The sequence below is a fragment of the Schistocerca serialis genome, chromosome 8 (assembly GCF_023864345.2).
Source record: "Schistocerca serialis cubense isolate TAMUIC-IGC-003099 chromosome 8, iqSchSeri2.2, whole genome shotgun sequence".
NCBI classification, from domain to species: Eukaryota; Metazoa; Arthropoda; class Insecta; order Orthoptera; family Acrididae; genus Schistocerca; species Schistocerca serialis.
The window spans coordinates 349042732-349047731 of NC_064645.1; the positions used below are offsets into that span (position 1 = coordinate 349042732).

A 5000-nucleotide genomic window follows, 5' to 3' on the forward strand; every position below is an offset into this window, starting at 1 on the left:
TTTCGACTGGAACCAGAGTAACCGTATACACGGCACTGATTAGTAACAGATGCAGAGCCATCAGAATACAGATAATATATATACAACCGTCCCTATACATGCTGAAAGACTCTGCACACAATGAGAACCACACGGCAGCCAGACACTATCACACACTACTCTCTGCCTCTAACAGGCACGCACACAATATCTAACCACCAGCATGGAAGAACATCCGGTGCATCCTCTCCGCCACATTACACAATCCACACTATCATAACCAGACCGGGAGGTCCACCCAGAAAACAGAATATCCCACCCTTCCGACATCCGCCATTGCTCAGCTAAGCCACGAACACCCACACATGTCCTACACAGGGGTGCACCCAACATCACAATACTGCCTCCTGTCACAGCACACAAACAATGGCAGGAATGAAAGACACAGATCTGCCACAACCTTGGAATCGGAGCGCCGCCTGTCATGACCCACAAGTGCATCCTGACGTGACAAATCGGACGATCCCGCAGGCATCCACTTACGATAATCACTATCAACGAACCTGCCGCGCCCCCCCCCCAAATACACCTTTCCCTACAACAATGTGTACCTTAACCTAAGCTATATTGTACCTTACCCTAAGCTATATTGTCCCTTAACCTAACCTCCGTTGTGCCTTAACCTAACCTCCGTTGTGCCTTAACCTAACCTACGTTGTCCCTTAACCTAACCTACGTTGTCCCTTAACCTAACCTACGTTGTGCCTTAACCTAACCTACGTTGTGCCTTAACCTAACCTACGTTGTGCCTTAACCTAACCTACGTTGTGCCTTAACCTAACCTACGTTGTGCCTTAACCTAACCTACGTTGTGCCTTAACCTAACCTACGTTGTGCCTTAACCTAACCTACGTTGTGCCTTAACCTAACCTACGTTGTGCCTTAACCTAACCTACGTTGTGCCTTAACCTAACCTACGTTGTGCCTTAACCTAACCTACGTTGTGCCTTAACCTAACCTACATTGTCCCTTAACCTAACCTACATTGTCCCTTAACCTAACCTACGTTGTCCCTTAACCTAACCTACGTTGTCCCTTAACCTAACCTACGTTGTGCCTTAACCTAACCTACGTTGTGCCTTAACCTAACCTAGGTTGTGCATTAACCTAACCTACGTTGTGCATTAACCTAACCTACGTTGTGCCTTAACCTAACCTACATTGTCCCTTAAACTAACCTACATTGTCCCTTAACCTAACCTACATTGTCCCTTAACCTAACCCACATTGTCCCTTAACCTAACCTACGTTGTGCCTTAACCTAACCTACGTTGTGCCTTAACCTAACCTACATTGTGCCTTAACCTAACCTACATTGTGCCCTAACTTAACCTACATTGTGCCTTAACCTAACCCATGTTGTGCCTTACCCTAACCCATGTTGTGCCTTAACCTAACCCATGTTGTGCCTTAACCTAACCTATGTTGTGCCTTAACCTAACCCATGTTGTGCCTTAACCTAACCCATGTTGTGCCTTAACCTAACCCATGTTGTGCCTTAACCTAACCCATGTTGTGCCTTAACCTAACCCATGTTGTGCCTTAACCTAACCCATGTTGCGCCTTGACCCAACCCATGTTGCGCCTTAACCCAACCCATGTTGCGCCTTAACCCAACCCATGTTGCGCCGTAACCCAACCCATGTTGCGCCGTAACCCAACCCATGTTGCGCCGTAACCCAACCCATGTTGCGCCGTAACCCAACCCATGTTGCGCCGTAACCCAACCCATGTTGCGCCGTAACCCAACCCATGTTGCGCCGTAACCCAACCCATGTTGCGCCTTAACCCAACCCATGTTGCGCCGTAACCCAACCCATGTTGCGCCGTAACCCAACCCATGTTGCGCCGTAACCCAACCCATGTTGCGCCGTAACCCAACCCATGTTGCGCCGTAACCCAACCCATGTTGCGCCGTAACCCAACCCATGTTGCGCCGTAACCCAACCCATGTTGCGCCGTAACCCAACCCATGTTGCGCCGTAACGTAACCTAAATTGCGCCGTAACGTAACCTAAATTGCGCCGTAACGTAACCTAAATTGCGCCGTAACGTAACCTAAATTGCGCCGTAACCTAAACTATATTGCGCCTTAACCTTACGCACGTTGTCGCTTAACCTGCTCTGTAATTGTTATGCGACTCGTTAAAGTAGTGTAGTGTTGCCTAACTGCAACCCTCGCAATATAGTTCGCTACTCGCACTGCCCGGTCCCCTGTGTATCGCGTCATGTTAAACACCCTGCAGGTGTTGCTGACTTTCCACATGCTCCTGTTATACACTGTAATGTGGATAGCAGCGGGACGTACATCCCCCCCCTCTTCCCCCCTGCCTTCGCAAGCTCGTCGGTGAGAAGTGTGCATGTTCAATGCCCTTCGCATGCCGAAGTACTCAGCCTACGTTGTGGTACGGCCTGTCACCTGTCCGCGGATGTACGCAAAACCCACAAACTGTACTGCACATTGGTCCGTATGTACTGAATGATACATCGTGGCACATGTGTGACCGTACGACGACTGCGCCTAGCAACGGCGGACCATACAGTCCAAATATTGTGCACGCAGCTACGTGTCGTCTCCCTTTAGGAGCTGGATTGCAGTGTGGTACGCCATACAGACGTGTGGGAGGAACGGACGCCCTGGATGGCGATCAGCATGAGCAGTCTGTTGATGTAGTGGAGCGTGTATTCGGACGTAGTCGTCTCTTCTCACACACTGTGATAGCATGTTGCACCGCGTTCCACATCTGCGACATGCTGCAGAGGCCGGCTGACAGTCGTTCGCGCAATGGACACCGCATACGTACGGGGGCTACCTTCCACGTGTTCTCTAGGCGTGCACATGTTGATGCGTCTATGTGGGCAGACGTAGTGTGTTGTGACACCTGACACAGGCATGCAATACTCGTTGCAAATGGCGATGGACGTCTACGTTTGCTGGTGACGTTACGCAAATGAACAACTGGTAACCCGTTGTGGTGCGGTTGTTCTCGCTAGAGGTGAATCAGTGTTGGCGACGATCGGTCGAGCTATTAACCGGTTGTTTCATGGATACCCACCATGCCCACGAACGTGAAAAGGGACCCACCATGCCCACGAACGTGAAAGGGGATCTGGGTGTGAGGCGATACGCGGCGGTGGCTGGGTGGGACCGTCCCCGGCCGGTGAGGGGGGGCCGCCCGGCGTGCTGGCAGCGCGGTGCGTGGGCGCACGCGCTACAGCCGGCTGGTGGGGGCGGCCAGTGGCAGGCGCGCCGGCCGACGGACGCGGCAGGCGGCGCAGCTGCGCGCCGGCGCCCCCTGCTCGCGGCGCCTTGCGGCCAAAGTAGGTCCTCGCGGGCCCGGTGCGAAGCGCGGTGGCCATCTGCAGTGTGCTGGTCCGATTGAGGACTGTGTGCGCTGAGGATGCGCCGCCGCCCGGCGCTCGGCGCCGCGACGCCGTCTGCTGCTCGGTCGCCCCAGCGGTTCTCGCAGGTGGTTTGTATCGCAGCTGTGCGGACGTGTTGGCGCGTGCGCTGTGCTGGGAGAGTTCGCTTCGGCACCCAAGTGGGGCTTTTGTCCTTCTGTGGCGCTGGCGTTGGAGCTGCCGGTCACCGTAGGTGGCGCGTGTTGTCTCCCGCCGGCAATGCCACGACAGCACGCTCCCGGGCCTCTGTCGGCAGCGGCAAGCTCAGTTGGGAGCACGGGTGGTCGCACCTAAAGCGTCTACTCGCCTAACTCCGGGCGATTGCGCCTCTCTCGAACCCGACCAAGTACTTAGGACGGCGCTGCGCGCCGCCGGGACCTGAGAGGGTTTCGAGGTGTGTTGTGCAGGGGAGCTCAGCCTCCTCCTGTTTGCAGAATAATTGAGCGGACGCTTGCGTGTTCGCGCGGGCCCCCGGGACACACTCCCGGGCGGCCGGCTGCTCAGCTCTAGTTGACGCAGCTCCCTGGTTGATCCTGCCAGTAGTCATATGCTTGTCTCAAAGATTAAGCCATGCATGTCTCAGTACAAGCCGCATTAAGGTGAAACCGCGAATGGCTCATTAAATCAGTTATGGTTCCTTAGATCGTACCCACGTTACTTGGATAACTGTGGTAATTCTAGAGCTAATACATGCAAACAGAGTCCCGACCAGAGATGGAAGGGACGCTTTTATTAGATCAAAACCAATCGGTCGGCTCGTCCGGTCCGTTTGCCTTGGTGACTCTGAATAACTTTGGGCTGATCGCACGGTCCTCGTACCGGCGACGCATCTTTCAAATGTCTGCCTTATCAACTGTCGATGGTAGGTTCTGCGCCTACCATGGTTGTAACGGGTAACGGGGAATCAGGGTTCGATTCCGGAGAGGGAGCCTGAGAAACGGCTACCACATCCAAGGAAGGCAGCAGGCGCGCAAATTACCCACTCCCGGCACGGGGAGGTAGTGACGAAAAATAACGATACGGGACTCATCCGAGGCCCCGTAATCGGAATGAGTACACTTTAAATCCTTTAACGAGTATCTATTGGAGGGCAAGTCTGGTGCCAGCAGCCGCGGTAATTCCAGCTCCAATAGCGTATATTAAAGTTGTTGCGGTTAAAAAGCTCGTAGTTGGATTTGTGTCCCACGCTGTTGGTTCACCGCCCGTCGGTGTTTAACTGGCATGTATCGTGGGACGTCCTGCCGGTGGGGCGAGCCGAAGGCGTGCGACCGCCTCGTGCGTGCTCGTGCGTCCCGAGGCGGACCCCGTTGAAATCCTACCAGGGTGCTCTTTATTGAGTGTCTCGGTGGGCCGGCACGTTTACTTTGAACAAATTAGAGTGCTTAAAGCAGGCAAGCCCGCCTGAATACTGTGTGCATGGAATAATGGAATAGGACCTCGGTTCTATTTTGTTGGTTTTCGGAACCCGAGGTAATGATTAATAGGGACAGGCGGGGGCATTCGTATTGCGACGTTAGAGGTGAAATTCTTGGATCGTCGCAAGACGAACAGAAGCGAAA

At 53.7% G+C, this 5000-nt stretch overlaps 1 non-coding gene across 1 annotated transcript in view; it reads left to right on the forward strand.

Moving 5' to 3' along the window:
• Nucleotides 1-3961: 3961 nt before the first annotated feature.
• The window catches only part of LOC126417696 (small subunit ribosomal RNA), a 1909-nt gene continuing 870 nt past the window's right edge, over nucleotides 3962-5000 (forward strand). The window contains exon 1 of the ribosomal RNA XR_007575765.1: nucleotides 3962-5000. This exon is cut by the window's right edge and continues 870 nt beyond it. This is a non-coding gene — a ribosomal RNA (small subunit ribosomal RNA).